The sequence below is a fragment of the Thalassophryne amazonica genome, chromosome 14 (genome assembly GCF_902500255.1).
Source record: "Thalassophryne amazonica chromosome 14, fThaAma1.1, whole genome shotgun sequence".
NCBI lineage: Eukaryota > Metazoa > Chordata > Actinopteri > Batrachoidiformes > Batrachoididae > Thalassophryne > Thalassophryne amazonica.
The window spans coordinates 95,737,443-95,758,788 of NC_047116.1; positions in this window are offsets into that span (position 1 = coordinate 95,737,443).

Below are 21,346 nucleotides of genomic sequence, written 5' to 3' on the forward strand. Positions count from 1 at the left end.
TGGCAGGGGCTCTCTTTCCTCCCTGCAGTGCAGCATCTTTCAAAATGGCTCGACAACAAGACTGAAGCAGGCGTAATTGCTTTACTGAGGACACAAACCACTCAGACTTGGCGCTGTCATGGACGTCTGCTCGACTCAGCTACATTATCTGTTTTTTGCTGCGCTCCACTGAAATATGGTTTGTAATTTGGAATGATTGATTCTGATTAATATGTCGTGTTTGAGTATTAACATTTAATCTTGAAAGCCATTTGTCTGTACACGCAGCTGGACTAGTTGTCATAAATTATTCATTGTTGCACTTTTTGTTTTTTAATATGTTATCCTGAAAAATGTGAGAAAATAGGGAAAAAGTGGCTTATATTAACATAATAATGCACATTATACTTCATTTTCCCACAACAACATAACAAACTTCATCAGGTCAAGAGCTTTCTGTCAGCATTGTACATCTAAAGTTAGAAATTATTTTCAGCTGTCACTCAACAGACATCAAAGATACAATCAAACAGACCTCAACAACAGAAATTCCAAAATCTTTGTGTCTTGGCCCTGTGGTTCATTTCAGCCCCTGACTGTTTGTGTCCAGGTATTGTACAGTGAGACTGGCAGCCTGGTTGAGTGGACAAATATTCATTTGTAACTGAAAATACAACCTGACCCAACACTCGGTCTATACGAGTTTTACAGATACAGATTCTTTATTGTCATTGTAACAGGTACGACGACAGGTAAAGTGCAGCCTTTCAGTGCAAATACAAACCCGAGTAAACCACACGCAGACTTAAAAGGTCTGGAGAAGAAAAGAAACATACAATTTAACTGAATGAAAGAAGTATGTCCAGAGCGCAAACTAAAAAAAGGAACTTAGAACATAAGAAAAAACATCGTAGCAACAAAAAAGAGATTGTATATAAAAGAGAACAGTATGTACAAAACTGTGGATATTTCAGTTGCAGTGGATATTGCACAGAAACAAATATTTCACTCATTTCAAGTGTGTCATGTGACCTGGATGTTTGGTTCCAGTGGCGTTCAAAGCTCTCAGAGCAGTTGGGTAGAAACTGTTTTTCAGTCTATTTGTTCTTGTTTTAATGGCCCTGTACCGTCAAACAGAGTGTCCAGGGTGGGATGAGTCCTTTAGGATGGTGTTGGCTCTCCTGAGACAATAAGATCCATGAAGGTCCCCCAGTGTGGGTAGAGGGCACCCAGTGACCTTCTCTGGTGCTCTTTGCTGTTTGCCCCCGTGCAGCTGGTAAAACACGTCCAGAGGCAGAATGTGAGGATGCTCTCCATGGTAGAGCAGGAAAAAGACACCAGACATCTCTGGTTGATGTTGATTTAATTTACTTTGTGTTGTTATGAATTGTGTGAAGCGCCTTGGGGTGATTTTGCCGTGAGTTGGCGCTATATAAATTAATAAATTGAAATTGAATTGAAATTGAAAATTAAATTGATGTTATTTTTCCTGAGGATTCTCAGAAAGTGGAGTCTTTGCTGTGCCTTCTTTACCAAGTGTGTGGTGTTCCTGTCCCAGGTCAGTTTCTCCTCTATGTGGACTCCCAGGAAACACAAGTTCCTGACCCTTTCCACACAGGTCCCACCAATGATAACAAGCTGGATGTCTGTTTTGTTTCTCCAGAAGTCTATGATTAGTTCCTCGGTTTTGAAAGTGTTCAGGAGCAGGTTATTTTCTCTACATCACACTGTCAGCTGGTCCACCTCCTCCCAGTAGACGGACTCATCTCCTCCGGTGATACAGCCGACCACTGTGGTGTCATCCACATACTTAATGAATGTGTTGCTGGTGTGGACGGCGTGCAATCAGAGGTGTAGAGGGCGAAGAGCATCGGGCTCAGCACGCAGCCTTGAGGGGACCCGGTGCTGAGTGTGAGAGCTCTGGATATGTGGGGGCCAATCCTGACTCTCTGTGAGCCATCTGATAGAAAGTCCTTAATCCAGAGACACGTGGAATGAGGTAGACCGAGGTTCAGCAGGTTCCTCCCAAGGCCACGGGGGAGGATGGTGTTGAATGCTGAACTATAATCCATGAAGAGAAGACGGGTGTAGTTACCCTGTTACTCCAGGTGGGTCAGTGCAGTGTGGAGGGGAGAGGTCACAGCATCCTCTGTTGACCAGATGGCCTTAAGTCAATTGGTTTGGGTCTGTAGTGGGGGTTAGGAATGACATGATCAGTGTTTCAAAACACTTCATCACCACTGGTGTGAGTGCAGCAGGCCAGTCGTCACTGAGGCTGGTTATGGGGGGTTTCTTGAGTAGGGGGACTATGGTGGAGGTCTTCAGCAGACTGTGTCAGGGACCGGGTAAAAATTTTGGTGAAAATCCCAGCAAGCTGGTGGCACAGTCTGTCAGCACCCGTCTGGAGACGCCGTCGGGCCTGTTGCTTTACGTGAGCTGACACCCCTCAGCGTGCGTCTGACCTCGTGCTCCCCCACTGTGAAGTTACTCCCGGCTGCTGGCGGTGATGTGGCCGCTCTTGGTGTCACAGTGAAGCGAACAAAGAAGAGATTTAACTCTTCTGCTAACACGGCGTCACCTTCACCACCTCTGATGCCGGGTTTGTTGTTGGTGAGGTGTTGGACCTCCATCCATACCTTCCTTCTGTTGTTGCTGACCAGGTGGTCATGGATCCTCCTCCTGAAGTCCTCCTTGGCCTTCCTGATGCCTCTCTTCAGGTTGGCGCGGGCTGTGCTGTAGAGCCCTATCAGCAGTTGCTGAAGGTGGAGTTTCCCTCCTTCAGCAGCTGCTTCCCATCCCTGATCATCCAGGGTTTCTGATCGGGGTCGACCCGGATGCGGATCTAAATAGAGGTAGAACAAGATGAACATCTGTGACAAACACCAGGATTCACACGGAAGATGTCAGAGACTCTGTTCACTCCGCACAGCACTTCCATTATCTGTACATCAGCTGGAGATGATGTTCACCAACGTATTGGGGATCCGACATATTCTCAGTGCAGCCTTCAAAACAGGCTGATTGACTGACTCCAAGACGCCAAAAAAGTACTGCTGATATTTCCATGAGTACTCATCGAATCAACGTTTGACTTCTTTGGCACGAAGCCGGACTGCTCCAGTCACTCAGTGGAAAATATATGGAACTTTATCTGATTGAGAATGACCCTGACAAGCACCTTTCCTGGCACAGTAAGCAGTAATACCCCTGTAGTTATTGCAATCAAGACAATGACCCTCTCTTTTCCAGAGAAAGAGACAACAAGTCCTTTGTTCCAGTCTGTTGGAACGATGCCTGTCTACGAATTAAAAGCAATGATTGTCTGTAACTTCAGGAGAACCACATGTCCAACCACATGAAGGAATTCATCCCCAAAACCACAGATCCTGCAGCTTTACTCAGCACACTGAAAAAAATCAACTGTAAAGTCAGTCAAATTGTGTCCAGTAAAATATTTTCTTCATAAATTTTAAACCCACACTGACATAAAATATTGCATGTGCAAGCTGCAACCTCAAGACTGACTGAACTGACTGATAGTGAGTCAATAATAATAATAATAATAATATAATAATAATAATAATAATTAAAATCATAATTTATTCTATTGTTGTGCTTGTCGATTTCGCTTCACAAATAAGTTGTGAATAAGTTGTTATTATTATTATCATTATAATAATTAATTATATATAAATAATTATCATGCTGTCCTTCTGTCCGTCCATACAGCAAAACCTTCTGCGTCCTAAAACTCAAGAACCGTAAAACTCAAAAATCAAAGGTTTTATATATTAATACTATTACTGTTGTTATTGGCAGGGGTGGTGGCCAAGTGGTTAGTGTGCTTGGTTTGTTTTGTGACAAATCAATATGCAGATCATCCTTGGATCTGCTGTGACGTCCCCGAGTGGAAACACCGGAGGAGCCGAAGAGACATACTTCTACTGTTATTATGATTTATAGGAAAATAATCAACATACTGCTGCAATCACACCTTCTACAAAGAATAAAAAAGAATGTCTGTCACTATATTGGTCATTCTGAAAGAACTTAACTTTATGAAGCTGAAATCAGAACTGCTGCATCTGACATGAGGAAAGCCTGGACGTTCCTGACGCCACAAGATAACCGGACCTGCGCTCCATCGCGTATCCACACGCGCAGTGCATGTAAGGATTTATCCCAGAATAAAACTGTCACAGTTGCAGGAATCTGTAAATCCTGCTCACGTGAGCACATGGCGTCATCGTCGCTCCAGCAGGGACAGAATTTCTCTAAATAAGCAGAAATCAGCACTGCTGAGGAAGAAACCTGCACGTGGTCCTGTGGTCTCACCCATCTTCAGCTGGCACGGTCTACTCTGACGTGGAGCGGGAAACGCCACACATACCCTCGTCCCACTCAAAACTGATCATGCACATGCACACACACAGATATCAGGGTACAAACATGCAAGTGCTTTAACTGCACACCAGAGCAAGGTGGGGATCAAAGACCTTGCTCAAGTCACCTTGCCAGTTTACATATTACGGACTAATGGGGGACTGAACCAATGACCTTATTCTCTAAGTATTAGGCAACCATCTCCTCTACGCCCACATTCCAACTCTTTCACCCATCTCTCTCTATATAAAGATGATTTTGTGTGTGCGTGTGTATTGTTACTTGCTCCGGCTCTGACTGTAATACTGTCCCTTACAAAGTACAAACTCAAACTATTTTGCACTTTTAAATTTATTCAAAGTCACAGTTGAAATCAGGCCTGAATTCTCAAGATCTTCTCTCTCGCAGGTGGTCCATCCATTCAGAACCACAAACAATGGACACAAACAGTTTTATAAAGGGCAAAGGCGGAGCTTATTTCGCAAAATCCTTCCCTTATGGGTCCCCGTGGTTATTCAGGGGAGGTCCCGCCCCCTGTCCGTGACCCACAAGATAACGGGACACTTATGATTTATAATGTAACCTGAATCTCTTTATTCTGAGTGGTAAAACCACTTCAACCCAGTTGACATGTGAATTCCAACAAATAACAGACTAAAAGTATATCAAACTAAGAAAACAATATATTAAAAGAAATAAAGAATACAAAATAAAACAATAGTTAAACACACAAATATATCTAATAGTATTAAACAGAATTTCTTCTTCTATTTGCCGTTTAGTCCACGAGCAGCCACAGCGTGGCTATAAACAGCTTTCATCTATGCGTAAAGGGGTGGAGCCTGGGTAAGACGACCCTGAGTGACCTGGGTGGGACAAATGAACACGTACTATCTCAGAGTTACTAAACAAGCTAAAGCTAACAGGCTAACCTTGGTTTAGGTGTTTTATTAAAGCATATTTTTGTGGTCTGGGTGGTGGTTTTCATGACGGGGGGCTTTGGTGCAGGTTTTAAAAATTATGACCAGCTTCTTGCCTGATCTTGAACAGTTCGGGTTACTGTGGAGTGCAGCTAACATCAGCTAAGCTATGAAACCTGCTAGCAGCACTAATCACCACATTTTGACCCTGATCAGGGCTTTGGTTCTGTTGTCCCCCTGCTTTTGCCCATCGTCTGCCCCAGCTTTGATTTATTAGTTGTTTATCTTCATTATGTGTTTATTCTCTGTTCTATTTTGCTTTGTCACTTTGTTTCTTTGTTACTTTTCTTGTCCAGTTCCATTCTAGTTTTGTTCAGCTGATTTGTGTTTGCATTTTTGATCACTTGTTTATTTTGCTTTTGTTATCTGTTATGCTTTAATGTCGGATTTTGCTTTCTGTTTTCATGTAGTTTCTGTTTTTCGTATAGCTTGTTTACCACCTTGTTTTCCTAGTCAGTTACAGTTTAGTTTTGCTTAAGTATTTATTTTCCATTTTCCCTCATCAGTTCTCATGTAGTTTTTCTTATGTACTTAATATCTCTTGGTTCGCTTTTTAGTTCTCATGTTCACGCCACCAAATCCCCCACCAAATTGCGCCCACAGTTCACGCCTGGTCGATGTTCATAGTGTTATAGTCTGTCTGATCTTTGTTCTCTATTTTCCTCAAGCACATCTGATTGTGTTCTCACTCCACATCACTGCACCTGCATTGTGTCCTTTCTGCTTTGTGTTCTCTTTGACTCATGCTCTTGCACCTGTTCCTGCATCCTCAAGTCTTACATCACTCCACCTTGTGTTGTCCTCCCTCACTCACTAGCACTGTGTATCATCTTTGTCTTCTAGCCACGCCCCTTTATAGATCATTCCTCACGTGCACCAAATTAACACCTGCTTCATATCACCCTGATTTGTTTGTTCCTTATTTAAACCATCACAGTCTCACAGCTCACCGCCCGTTTGTTGCCGCTTCCATTCCAGCCTTTTGTTCTCAGTCTTGTTTTTGCCTAACTGTGTACCGATTACTTGCTCTGTTCTCCTCGACCACGCCTTTTGCCTCATCTTTGATTACTGTGTTTGCTCGTGCCTTGAACCCTGCTTGATCGTGACTGCGTTTTTGTCTGACCCCAATTGTACCTCTGCTCCGCTGCTTGACCACCTGTGCACCGAACCTAAGCCTGGAATAAAGACCATGTTTTTTCCTACTCCTACATCAAGTCTGGGAGTCTGCTTTGCAGGTCTAGTCACTACGGTTGCTGGACAGCTGTCCGCCTTGACACTAATACAAGTTAAAGTAACTCAAAAATGTCACTTGATGGAAATAATGGAGTACGTAGTTCTTATGATCCATTGGGACAATTAACCACACATGAAGCCACGTCTCCTCTAAAGTTGGACATTTTAAAGAGGAACTATGCAACATTTTTACCTTCATTTTACAGTTCAGGAGTAATTGTAATCACCAAACCCCTGAACCTTAAGTGGAATAAGCAGTTGAAGTTGAGTGAGTGAGTGAGTGAGTGTATTCACTAAATGACTTGTTTTGGTGAGAATGGAGACTCGCCGCACAAACTGCTTTACGGCAGTACAATACATACACGCCCCCTTATCGTGGCACCGGTGAGCTAGCAGCTATAAGAACAAGCCAACAAAGGCTTTATGTCTTACATGTTTTTATCGTCATTGCAGAACCAGTGAAAAAGCAAAAGAAGTCAAAACAAGAATGCTTTGACAGCACAATATCCGCCGCTGGCAAATGCTGCTTTGGTACAAGCGCTTATCAATATGGACCAACTTCTCTGAGGAATGTTTCCAACACCTTGTTGAATCTATGACATGAAGAATTAAAGCAGCTCTGAAGACAAAAAGAGTGTCCAACTGTGGTGTGCACCTTAGGGCCCTGTCCCACTGGGGAGAGGAGTAATTGCACATGAATTGAGTACACAAATAACGGGCGTTCGTTGTCAAAAATGGCCAAAAATGACAAATGTCCCAGTATGAATTATGGATATATTAATAATATACAGCGAATATATGATGAACAATCACGGTTATATAATGCATGTAGTGAGGAAACTGATCCAACACATTGAGATTATCACGGCAGTATTACGTGTGTATTATGAATGCCTCACGCACGTGTTGCGCGTGCACGGCATCTGCATTGCGGTAATAAAATAAGCTCACTCGGGCCGTCGGCATCACTATTCACACCAACAATACAGCCTCTGGAGCATTTGCTGGACTTGGACAAGTTGATCACAGAGTGTTGTCATGCGAGGGTTAACTGTTCATGAGTTTGGGGAGCGGGCGGAGGGAAGCCGCTCGGGTGTGAGACAGTGTTTTTTTTGTTGTTGTTTTTTTGAGTGAGTTGTGGCTAAACAGCAACTCTTCCTTTTGTTGGTGTTAAATAAAAGTCCTGGATTGCAGCAGCTACATCTTTGTGGATCTACACAGCCGGACTGGCACTGACTGGCAGGTGTGTCGCTTTCTGCCACATATAGTACTTTGGGTTTACGTGACGTGTGTTGTGTGGGCCGCTGAAGAGGAGGTACTGCTGGCCACCACCAGAGGGCGCCCTGCCTGAAGTGCGGGCTTCAGGCACGAGAGGGTGCTGCCGCCTCTTCACGACAGTCAGACGTGGCAGCTGTCAATCATCATCTCCAACAGCTGTCATTCATCAACCACTCCATAAAGCCGGATGACATCTCCACCTCGCTGCCGAGATATCTTAAAGTCAAGAAGGTACCTCAGCCATGATTGTGCCGTGTGTACATTATTTTCTCCATTCTTTGATATTGTTTCAAGAGTCTCCTCGTTGTTGTTGTTCTGTCGGAGTACGGAGTGGTAACGAAGTGAAGGGCGTTCACTTGTCACACCAAACTACAGAGACAACCGGAGTGTTAACTGCATAAAAGGTGGAGGTGTTCTTTCCCACTTTAAAAGGAGAAGTCTAACTGTTCTGACTGTGTTACTGGGTGTGGACACACCCACCCTTGATTGTTTCTGCTTCCTGCCAGCAGTACCAGATCCGACAGCCGGAGACGGTGACCACCTGGGGACTCGGGACTTGGCGGCTCCAGTATTCTCCGGGTTCGGTCGCGGTGGAAATCATGTGGGTTCCGGCTCCTCTCTGGACGGACGTCTTCTATCCTCGAGCCTGCCCACACGTCACCTTTGTAGATTGGCTACATACAAATTCTGTAATTGTCTGTATTTCGTTATGCACTTTCACAACAGTAAAGTGTTCTATTTTCGGCTCAACAGAGGTGAGACCGCTTCAACCATGCTGCTGTCTATGAGACAGGGGCGTCGGAGCGCAGCTGAATATGCAGTCGACTTCCGCATCGCGGCTGCAAGGTCCGGCTGGAATACGACTGTGCTCCGCGCCGCCTTCATAAACAGACTGTCGTCGGTCCTGAAGGAGCACCTGGTGGCCAAGGATGAACCGCGGGATTTGGATGGACTTATCGATCTAGTCATACGATTAGACAATCGATTAGAAGAATGCCGTCAGGAGCGAGACGAAGGACGTGGCCAGGCACGCGCCGTCCCTCTCCCTTCCGGGTCCGAAAAAGGTTCCGCCCTCCCCACACTCCACAGCCTCGGCGTTCCATGTGGCAACAGCTCCCCCTGCTGACGATGCTATGGACACGAGCAGGGCTAAATTAGGAGTCTCTAACAGACAGAGGAGACTGGCCCGCGGGAAGTGCTTTATCTGCGGCTCAAGTGAGCATCAGCAGAGAGACTGCCCCAAGCAGTTAAACACCAACGCCCGCCCTTAGAAACTGGGTTAAGGGTGGGCCAAGACATTCACGTGGGACATACACGTATTTCTACACGTCTCCCAGTTACGATCCTGAGTGGGGATCTAACCCTTCAAGCCCCAGCACTGGTGGACACGGGGTCAGAAGGGAATCTGCTGGACAGCAGATGGGCAAGGGAGGTAGGGCTCCCTCTGGTGGCGCTTCCTTCACCATTGAAGGTGCGGGCACTAGATGGCACCCTTCTCCCTTAATCACACACAAGACACAACCAGTAACTCTGGTGGTGTCTGGGAATCATCGGGAGGAGATTGAGTTTTTGTTACTCCTTCTACCTCCCGCATGATTTTGGGCTTTCCGTGGATGGTAAAACACAATCCCCGGATTGATTGGCCGTCTGGGGTTGTGGCTCAGTGGAGCGAAACCTGCCATCGGGAGTGTTTAGGATCCTAGGTTCCCCCGGTTTAATTGCTAATGAGGAGGTTAAAGTCCCCCCCAATCTGACGGCGGTGCCTGAAGAGTACCACGCTGACGTCTTCAGCAAAGATCTGGCACTCACTCTTCCGCCGCACCGTCCGTATGACTGCGCCATTGATTTGATCCTGGGCGTTGAGTACCTGTCCAGCCGACTGTACAACCTCTCATGTCCTGAGCGCGAATCAATGGAGACCTACATCCGGGACTCGTTAGCTGCCGGGCTGATCCGGAACTCCACCTCCCCGATGGGTGCAGGTTTCTTTTTTGTGGGCAAGAAAGACGGCGGACTCCGTCCATGCATTGACTACAGAGGGCTGAACGAGATCACGGTTCGCAATCGATACACTTTGCCCCTGTTGGATTCAGTGTTCACGCCCCTGCATGGAGCCCAAATTTTCACCAAACTAGATCTTAGGAATGCGTATCACCTGGTTCGGATCCGGAAAGGAAGACGAGTGGAAGACAGCATTTAACACCCCATTAGGTCACTTTGAGTACCTGGTCATGCCGTTCGGCCTCACGAATGCTCCCGCGATGTTCCAAGCTTTGGTTAATGACGTCTTGCAGGACTTCCTACACCGATTCGTCTTCGTATATCTGGACGATATACTCATCTTTTCTCCGGATCCTGAGACTCATGTCCAGCATGTACGTCAGGTCCTGCAGCGGTTGTTGGTGAACCGGCTGTTTGTGAAGGGCGAGAAGTGCACTTCTCTGTCCTTCCTGGGGTTCATCATCTCCTCAAACTCCGTTGCCCCTGATCCGGCCAAGGTTGCGGCGGTGAGAGATTGGCCCCAACCCACAAGCCGTAGGAAACTGCAACAGTTCCTCGGCTTTGCAAATTTCAGGTTCATTAAGGGCTACAGTCAGGTTAGTAGTCTCCTGACAGCCCTGACCTCCCCAAAAGTCCCCTTCACCTGGTCGGATCGGTGCGAAGCCGCGTTTAGGGAGTTGAAACGTCGGTTTTCGACTGCACCAGTTCTGGTGCAGCGCGATCCTTGCCGCCAGTTTGTAGTTGAAGTGGACGCCTCTGACTCAGGGATAGGAGCCATGCTATCCCAGAGTGGGGAGTCCGACAAGGTTCTTCACCCATGTGCCTACTTTTCTCGCAGGTTGACCCCAGCTGAACGGAACTATGATGTGGGCAATCGGGAACTCCTTGCGGTGAAAGAGGCACTTGAGGAGTGGAGACACCTGTTGGAGGGAGCTTCGGAGCCATTCACGGTTTTCACAGACCATCGGAACCTGGAGTATATCAGGACCGCCAAGCGGTTGAACCCCAGGCAAGCCCGCTGGTCACTGTTCTTCGGGTGTTTTCACTTCCGGATCACCTATCACCCCGGGACCAAGAACCAGAGATCGGATGCCTTGTCCCGGGTACACGAAGACGAAGTAAAAACAGGGCTGTCGGATCCACCGGAGCCCATCATACCTGAGTCCACTATCGTGGCCACCCTCACCTGGGACGTGGAGAAGATTGTCCGGGAGGCCCTGGCACGGAGCCCAGACCCAGAAACCGGTCCGAAGAACCGTTTGTACGTCCCACCAGAGGCCAGAGCTGCTGTCCTGGACTTCTGCCATGGTTCCAAGCTCTCCTGTCACCTGGGGGTGCGAAGGACCATGGCAGTGGTCCGGCAGCGCTTCTGGTGGGCGTCTATGGAAGCCGACATCCGGGAATATATCCAGGCCTGTACCACCTGTGCCAGGGGCAAGGTGGACCATACCAAGAGTCAAGGACTTCTTCAACCGCTCCCGGTGCCTCGTCGCCCCTGGTCCCACATCGGCCTGGATTTTGTCACGGGCCTCCCGCCGTCCCAGGGCATGAATACCATCCTCACGGTAGTGCACTGATTCTCCAAGGCGGCCCACTTCGTGGCCCTCCCAAAGCTCCCAACGGCCCAGGAGACCGCAGACCTCCTGGTCCACCACGTCGTCCGTCTGCATGGGATACCAACAGACATTGTCTCGGATCATGGTCCCCAGTTCTCCTCTCAAGTCTGGAGGAGTTTCTGCAGAGAACTGGGGGCCACCGTGAGCATCTCGTCCGTGTATCACCCACAGACGAATGGTCAGGCAGAGCGGGCTAACCAGGAACTGGAACAAGCCCTTCGTTGTGTAACATCTGCGCACCCGACGGCCTGGGTTACCCATCTGGCCTGGATCGAGTACACGCATAACAGCCAGGTGTCCTCTGCCACCGGCCTCTCCCCGTTTGAGGTGTGTCTGGGGTACCAGCCCCCATTGTTTCCCGTGGTGGAGGGAGAGGTCGGTGTGCCCTCGGTCCAGGCCCATTTGTGCAGATGCCGTCGGGTGTGGCGCGCCGCCCGTTCTGCCTTATTGAAAGCCCGGGCGAGGGCTAAGGCCCATGCAGACCGCCGGCGTTCCCCGGCCCCTGCATACCAGCCCAGGCAGGAGGTGTGGCTTTCTACGAAGGACATCCCCCTCCATGTGGACTCACCCAAACTAAAGGACAGGTACATCGGTCCGTTCAAGATCCTCAAAGTCCTCAGTCCACCCGGTTTTTCATGTTTCCAGGATCAAGCCACACCACACCTCACCCCTCTGTGCTCCCGGACTGGCGCCGCCTCCTGCCCGGATCATCGACGGGGAGCCAGCTTGGACGGTCCGCCGGCTCCTGGACGTCCGTCGGAAGGGCCGGGGGTTCCAGTACTTGGTGGAATGGGAGGGGTATGGACCTGAGGAACGTTCTATCCTCGAGCCTGCCCACACGTCACCTTTGTAGATTGACTACATACAAATTCTGTAATCGTCTGTATTTCGTTGTGCACATTCACAATAGTAGTGTTCTATTTTCGGCTCATTCATTGTCCATTCATTTACGCCCCCTGTTGTGGGTCCGTGTCACTACACTTTCCCAACAACGTGTTCGTTATGCATTCACAGATTGTCCGCAAATCAGCTGCACAGCAGATGTAATAAAAACGCTTTATTCGTGGCCAATTTGTATGCATTCGCTACAACATATTTTAGTTTGTGATGTGGACATGATGGGCACGATATATATCTGTTTTGCACACTGTCCCGGTCCGCTGCCAAGCCATAAATCCCCGTCAGTTGCAGTTATCAGCGGTTAACGGCAGATATACAGCGCATAGAGTGAGTATGTATTGTGTATGAATTGAGTATATATGGAGTATGTAAGGCGGATGTTATCCGCATCCAGATTTTTGAACAGCAGCTCAAAAATCCTGGCTGTGGACATGCGTGCCTCTGTGGATGATCACGGACGTGTTCGGATGACGGCCGACTCATACAGGCATGTTACAGGGATATTACGGATGTTCGGCGAATATGGGCCAATTCTGTGCGCAATCCATACGCAAATCCTCCTAAACGCCAGTGGGACAGGACCCTTAGTTCCTATACTGACCATCTGTAGTGAAGAGTTGAAAGTACATTTGGGGTTTGTCCAACTCCACTTTACTGTTTAACTGCAAAAAAAAAAAAAAAAAAAACCTGCCTCCTTAAATGAGGTAATTACAACTAAAATAAAAACGAGCTGCACAGTAACACCAGGACTCTAACGTCTCATATCTGGAACCATTCTGTGGGGTTCCTGCTCTGTTTATACTTTGCAGAGCTGCACTCTGAATACTAAGAAGAAGATTATCTGCAACACAGAATCAGACTGAGCGCGCTGTACCCTCGCTTTCATACCGAAGTCAAATAACAGTGACATTTCTTTAGACAGGATGGCATAAACTGGGGGGGGGGTCTGTTCGTGCGTGACACTGGTGATGTCACTCGGTTGGTTACAAACACGTGGGAACCCTATGAAATTCATGCTGCTGCATGTGCGTGTGTGTGTGCGCACGTCCTCCTCGTGCCACGATACAGAGGACGTGCTGAATCCCAGTCACGAGCGCCGTGCACAGCTCTCGTCTGCTGTGCACACACACACACACACACATGCACTTTGATCAGTGTGTGACTGCTGCAGAATATCGTGCGCGTCTCTAAGTGAGCTAAAACATTGCCCGTGTGTGATTCAGTGACGCAGTGTGTTGTGAGCTGAAGGTGCAGTGATGTCAGTAGAGGGATTCCTCTTCGTCCTCCGTCTCTCTCTCTGTCAGCAGAGGGGCCCCTGGGGGCCCCCGTGGAGGTGACTGCAGCACTTTACTGTCTGACTGAACAGGCACCTTGGGGAGTTGGCACACAGAGTGACACTGAGGCGTTTGTCGTGCCTCAGTGCACGAACAGAGCGCCTCCCTCCATCACGGCCCAAAATGCCCCATCATGCAAAGCGTTTTCAAAATTTAAGTCACGTACCGAGTGGATGTGGAAGGTGAGACAACAGCACTTGTGTGTGTGTCCTGTTACCACTGCTAAGGTCCCTATCGCCCCCCGGGGGGGATGATATCCGGGGGGGAGATACTCTGTTACACTGGCATCTTTACATCATCCTAATTCCTGTACAAGATCGGGATTTGGTAAATTAATCCCTCTCTGTTTACAGGACAGTGCCTGGTATCAGTGTGAGTGGGTGAGACTTAGAATGTGATGGTGGTCTCCCACTGCAGAGGTTTGATCCCTGGTTATCTACATTGTTAGTGAAAACAATAAAGAAATTAAAAAAAAAATTGTATAATGAATCTGGGCCTGAAACGAGTCAAACCGGTGGTAAAAGTAGCATCATTCACCCTATTGACATATCCCATAATCCTTTGCACACCAGAGAGTCACTGCAGTCTAAACAACATGGAGAAACCAACCGCATGACGACAAATGTAAATATACATTATACGACCAAAATATAAAGTTTTATGCCTTTCAGAACATTAATAAGAGACTGCTGCATGAGACCCTGAAAACTTGCTAAAACAAATATTCCAAAGAATCTGTGTCTGCTACGTATAACCTGCGTGGAACGTCATGAACGCAAACTGAATTTTGGACATTTTAAATATATGACTCTGGAACAAACAGCTCAAACAGTGTTGTAAAGGACATTCTAATCCAATGACATTTTTTTCCATGAATCTGATTGGTTAATCGTGTGAGAATTCAGACCATAATATATCACGTGGACAGTGGTAAAATCTTAAAACCATTTCACATTTGATGTGTTACTCCGCCCCCTGACCGCGTTGCTGCGCAAGGGGGCAACCGCTGTCACCTGAGACTGACAGAATCGAGTGCAGCGGTGACGATGCCGGAATGCATGGATTTAATGGATTTAACTCAATGCAGCTGACGAGATGAAGAAATCTGTGGATTCTGCTCACAGAATGTCCAGTTTGGCATGAAGACGCTGTTGCTACGGTAAGCTTTGATGACCCAACCACACCCTTTCACAACAATTCACCGACCAACTTACTTACAGAAAAATAAACCGTGCAAATGATGGAATTGGAATAGAATGGAAATAAACCCGTTGTGTCTGATGATTTGCGGACATTCATGCTGGATTACGGTCGCAAATATCTGTTTTTTACTCCTTTCTACCTGCTCCACTAATGCGTTGCTGGTAAAACTCAGTTTGTGACCATAAAATCCAGCATTAATGTCCACAAATCATCAGACACAACAGGGTTATTCCCTAAATAATCAGGACATTAAAGAGCAAACTTCACTTTCCCCCAGAATGACATGAACAGGAAGCGATCGCAGCTCACAGCGATTCCCATTGAAAATAACGGAGAAACAACCTGAGCTTCTCGCATGTTTACATAAAAACAAATAATAACAACGTCTAAAAACCCAGAGAATCTCCTCACCAGAGTTTTAGGTATAATATACAAAGAGTTTTATGTTGCGATGTTCATGCTGTTGTCCGTGTGCAGCCTGATCAGAGCATCTCAAAGCATTTCTCAATGTTACTGAGATGTCGCAGAGCGGCGAACTCTATGAAGTTTGTGGGATTTGAAATGTCAATAGGGCGAACAGAATATTGTGAGTGTTTTGGAATGTGAAAAATCCAAAAACTCTGGGATGTCAGGTTAAAACGTGACCCACTAAACTCAAACAGTCGTACTTAACTGAACGGGGGGGGGGACGAACGCTCTTATGCAAATTTGAAGCACTGTGCAAATGTTTTAGGCATCCCAGCCTCTTAGTGGCATGTAAATACAGTGATTAATGCGCTTGGTTTCAGTGTAGAAGGTTCCGGGTTCAAATCCCACCCCTGCCACATTTCTCCATGTAATGTGGAGTTGTGTCAGGAAGGGCATCCGGCGGAAAACCTGTGTCAATTCAACATGCAGATCCACCTTGGATTTGCTGTGGCGACCCCGAGTGCAAACAAGGGAGCAGCCGAAGGGACTTACGTACCTTTACCTAGTTCCAATAAAAGTGAATATATGAGTTATTTTTTAATTCAACAATAATAATAATAATTTATTTGTATGTAAGTGTACTGGCCACTAGAATATCACACAAAAACAGCTGCAAATGATCATACAGTATTAAAATTATTGTAAAAAACCAATTACTCATACTTTAAGCCAGATTTTTCTTAAAATAGTTTTTGAGGTCCTGTGACTTTTACTCTGGTGACCAAAAAAGAAAAAAAAAAACCCGCCTCAGGTCAGTGGTGGTCAATGTGGTCCGGGAAAGGGAAGTCTGGGGTCCCCTGCTGGAGCTGTTGCCCCCGTGACCCGATCCCGGATAAGGAGTTGAAGATGAGTGAGTCAGTAAGTTGTTTTCTTGAAATATAATAGAACGGCATGAAGGAAATGTATCATTTGTTTTACTTTTAAACAATTATTTATTACAGCATTTATTACTGAACCAATTATTTAATGAACTTGCTCTGCAAACCACTGGTAGATTCAGAGTGAATACTACATTTGTTTTCTCTTTTATTCTTACCAATGACGCTGGGCAGAGGTGATGTTTTCACCCGTCTGTTTGTGAACAGCCTGGAACCAACAATTTTTCACATATCGTTATGATTTTTTTTTTTTTTTTTTACTGAGGATTCATATCCTGATAGACAAGAAATGATTCAATTTTCAAGGTCATAGGTCAAAGGTCAAAGTCAGGAAAACTCTTGGAAAAATGCCTATCCTTTAACACTGAACAAATTTTCAAAAATCCATAACTGTCAAAAACAGATTGAATTTCTTTCATATTTGAGAGCGTTATGTAGGATGGTATCCTTTATCAACTGACAAAGTTTGATCCAGATCTGATCCAGATGACAGATTTTGTGACCATTTAAATTTAACATTGAAAACCCCATTTAATGTATATTTTACATTATATCTTAAACAAACGTGCCCCAATCACTCTCATATTTGAAAGTGAGGTGCAGACTGACACTCAATGTCACCTGACAAAGTTTGATCCGGATCTGATCCAGATGACAGATTTTGTGACCATTTAAATTTAACGTTGAAAACCCCATTTAATGTATATTTTACATTATATCTTAATCAAACGTGTCCTGATCACTCTCATATTTGAAAGTGAGGTGCAGACTGACACTCACTGTCACCTGACAATGTTTGATCCGGATCTGATCCAGATGACAGATTTTGTGACCATTTAAATTTAACATTGAAAACCCCATTTAATGTATATTTTACATTATATCTTAATCAAACGTGCCCCAATCACTCTCATATTTGAAAGTGAGGTGCAGACTGACACTCAATGTCACCTGACAAAGTTTGATCTGGATCTGATCCAGATTGTGGATTTAGTGGACATTTGAATTTAAGTTGCTCCCGGTGTGTAGTGAGCACCTTGCATGGCAGCAGCCTGACACTGGGGTGAATGTGAGGCATTATTGTAAAGCGCTTTGAGCATCTGATGCAGATGGATATAAATGCAGTCCAATTACCATTTCTCATCAAACATGCGTTTGTGAACAGGATGACGGCAACAGCAGGTTCAGAACTGACAACAACAATAAAAGAAGAAAAGAAATTTACTGACTTATGTCCAAAGCTTTATGAAGTCATGTGCTAAAGAGTTCTTTCTGTGCAGCAGAGAGACATTAAATGCTCCATAAAACTCACTTCTCTCATTAAATCATTAAAGCTACACCTTGTAAAAGCAGCACAGTACATCTTACAGAGTTAAATTAACACTGCAGCAGACGTGTCATTCAAAACGAGAAGTTAATCAACAGTCCATGAGTTAATTCACAACATAACAGAGTTAATTTAACACCCTTTTGAATGGGGCCATACTGGGGTTGTCATGAATCAACCAATCGCAATACTAGAATTTCAAAATCAATACAAACACAGAAAAGTACTTGATACCATTTTCAATACTGCACGTGTGCACATGTGTGTGTGTGTGTGTGTGTGTGTGTGTGAGATTGTGATTTAACATCAGTTAAACAAAAGCGTGTTAATGTTTGTGGTTGGGAAATTTAAAAATATAAAAGAAAAATGAAAGAGGCATTGTGCAATTTTTTGGGACACGGGCAAAGACAAGAAACATATGTTTTTCTTTTCTTTTTTTATACGTGACCTTTGCCATAGCCACTAGCTGCTACCTTACCAGATGGCCAATGTTAAAGGCTGTCAGTTAATAGTTAAAGGTGTATGGCCTCTGAGTTTTTTAAGATTTAATTCATGAAAATAATTTTCTTTGGTACCACTATAATTTTATTCCTTGGCTTTATTCATAATATGATGATGCCAATATGATCAAAATTCACACTGTCTGGAAAAAATGCAAAATTTCTTCCCCCTGAAGGGTGTAGAAACACAGGTATGATCACGTGGATCACGTGCGATGTCACCTGCCTGCTCAGTAGAGGATGAATTCCCGTGGGTCACATGATTCCTGCGGGATTCCCGCGGGATAGGAGTCAAAATGTTATCAATCCTGTGATTAGGATGGGAAGGGAATAAAAATGAACGGGAGCGGGCAGGAGTGGGAATGCCAAAAATAAATGATGATTTTCATCTATTTAAAACAACCAAAACGCGTTCACACCGGGCGCGATCAGACGCTACAAATCGCCTCCTTCACCCGGTGTGTCGCTCTGCTTTTGCTGCGAAAATTCACCCCGGTGCGTCATCAAATAGGAGGAGCTTCCATTCCGCTCACCGGCTCTGGTTGTCAGTCAAGTTAACATGACGGACCTTTTGATCACACGGAGTGAGTTGTTGTGGAAAGCTGACAAATGAGACGTTCCCAATTCAGGGAGTATCATTATTTGCTCCCGCCTCTGTAGGACCCAACTTGAGGACCAACTGTCCCGTTCACGCACGCACATGTAAACAATAATAATAATAAAAAAAAAAGAAACTCCACTGCTTGCTGCAGCTCGTTCTTCCACCAAAAAACTCTGTCATAATTGTGTTTAGAAACCAGTCACCATTTGCTTTATTATACATCTGTGTAGTTAATTAATAAAATATTCTCCACAGACGATTCGCTCACGCGCGCACGTAACACCTGCAACAGCTGTTACCAATCATCTGATCGGCAGGAGTATATCAGCAGAACGACGTCTCCACCTCTTTGCCGAGATATCGTTTCTACCGAGAAGGTAACGTCTCTCAGCTGACGAATTGTATCCTTTGGATTTTGTGCATTGCTCTGGAGAGTACTTTCCAACGAGAGGTGGAGGTAGCTTACCTGCCGTTCGGATTCCTGGGTGCGAATGCGCCCTCCTTTAATTGTTCTTTGTTCCTCGCCAGCAGTACCAGGTCCGACACGCGGAGGCAGTGGCCACCTGGGAGTTCGGGACTTGGCGGCTCCGGTATTCCCGGGGTCTGGTGGCGGAGGAAACCGTGTGGTTCCGGTTCTACTTTGGAGAGGCGTCTCCTATCTTCGAGCCTGCCCACACGACACCTGTGTGAATTGACTTTTGTCCATTATTGTAATCTGTTGTACTTGTTGTGCACATTCACAACAGTAAAGTGTGTTATTTGACCTATTCCATTGTCCGTTCATTTGCGCCCCCTGTTGTGGGTCCGTGTACTTACACTTTCCCAACAGGATATCTCGCCCATCGTCATGGATCCCGAGGGGCGTCAACCGGCTGTTGAACGGCCAATGGAAGACCAGGGCGCACAGGCGTCCGCAGGAGGAATGATCGGTGAGTTGCAGCGGATCCTCACCGCTTTCACGGCTCGGTTGGATTTAATGACCGAGCAGAACGTCCTCCTTAACCGCAGGGTGGAGGCTCTCGCCGCGCAGGTGGAAGCACGCCCTCAGGGCGCTGCTGCGGCTCTCCCTCCTGTCGACCCTGTGCGTAACAGTGACGTTCCACAGGTCCTTCAACGCCCCCTCCCACCTTCCCCGGAAGCATACATAAGCCCTCCAGAGCCGTACGGAGGTTGTGTGGAGACGTGCGCGGACTTCCTTATGCAGTGTTCGCTTGTCTTCGCACAACGTCCTGTCATGTACGCGACTGATGCTAGTAAGGTAGCTTATGTAATTAATCTGCTTCGCGGCAAGGCACGCGCTTGGGCTACAGCGCTCTGGGAGCAAAATTCACAGCTCCTTCTGACATATGATGGGTTTGTGAGGGAGTTCAGAACAGTGTTCGATCACCCAAATAGAGGAGAGACCGTGCTGCTGTCAATGAGACAGGGGCGCCGGAGCGCAGCTGCTTATGCAGTCGACTTCCGCATCGCGGCTGTGAGGTCCGGCTGGAATAGCACTGCCCTCCGCGCCGCCTTCGTAAACGGACTGTCGTTGGTCCTGAAGGAGCTCCTGGTGGCCAAGGACGAACCGTGGGATTTAGACGGGCTTATTGATCTTGTTATACGATTAGACAATCGGTTAGAAGAACGCCGTCGGGAACGAGACGAAGGGCGTGGCCGGGCACGCGCCATCCCTCTCCCTTCCGGTTCCGACCGAGTTCCGCCCTCCCCACGCTCCATGGCCTCTACGCTCCGTGTGGTGACAGCTCCCCCTGTTGACGAAGCTATGGACACGAGCAGGGCCAAATTTAGGGCACCAGATAGACAGAGGAGGCTGGCCCGCAGAGCGTGCTTTGTTTGTGGCTCAATAGAGCATCAAGTAAGGGACTGCCCCGAGCGGTTAAAACACCAACGCCCGCCCCTAGACACTGGGTTAGGGGTGGGCCAAAACATTCACGTGGGACATACCCATATTGCCACACGACTCCCAGTGACAATCCTTTATGAGGATTTAACCCTGAAGGCCCCAGCACTGGTGGACACGGGCTCTGAAGGGAATCTGTTAGACAGCAGATGGGCCAGGGAGATAGGGCTCCCTCTGGTGGCGCTTACCTCGCCTGTGCAGGTGCGGGCACTAGATGGCTCCCTACTCCCACCAATCACACATAAGACACCACCAGTAACTCTGGTGGTGTCAGGAAATCACCGGGAGGAGATCGAGTTTTTTGTGACTCCTACTACCTCCCGTGTGATTTTAGGGTTCCCCGGATCGATTGGCCCCGGATCGATTGGCCGTCCGGGGTAGTGGTTCAGTGGAGCGAGACCTGCCATCGGGTATGTTTAGGTTCCTCGGTTCCTCCCGGTTCCCAGGCTAAGGAGGAGGTCAGAGTCCCGCCCAGCGCGAATCAATGGAGACCTACATCCGGGACTCTTTAGCTGCCGGGTTGATCCGGAATTCCACTTCCCTGATGGGTGCAGGTTTCTTTTTTGTGGGAAAAAAGGATGGCGGACTACGTCCATGCATTGATTACAGGGGGCTGAACGAAATCACGGTTCGTAACCGATACCCATTGCCTCTGTTGGATTCAGTGTTCACGCCCCTGCATAGAGCCCAAATTTTCACGAAGCTAGATCTTAGAAATGCGTATCACCTGGTTCGGATCCGGAAGGGAGACGAATGGAAGAC